The sequence below is a fragment of the Apaloderma vittatum genome, unplaced genomic scaffold (genome assembly GCF_000703405.1).
Source record: "Apaloderma vittatum isolate BGI_N311 unplaced genomic scaffold, ASM70340v1 scaffold36025, whole genome shotgun sequence".
In the NCBI taxonomy this organism is placed as follows: Eukaryota; Metazoa; Chordata; class Aves; order Trogoniformes; family Trogonidae; genus Apaloderma; species Apaloderma vittatum.
The window spans coordinates 1-208 of record NW_009719450.1 but is presented as its reverse complement, the minus strand read 5'-3'; positions in this window follow the sequence as shown (position 1 = coordinate 208).

Here is a 208-nt window from a genome sequence, read left to right as displayed (position 1 = left end):
GGGCCACCAGCCTGCAGGTAGTATTGAAAACCTGCCTGAGGACACACATCAAGCAGAGTCAGCTCCCTTTCCCAGGGCCAGAGGAGGGCTGAAGACAAGGATGGGCACAAGTTTGGCTACATGGGGACTGGTAAGAAGCAGACAGCAAAAAGCAGCTTCCCCCACACCCTGGGACCCACGAAGAGCTGAAGCCAGCACCCACCTGCTC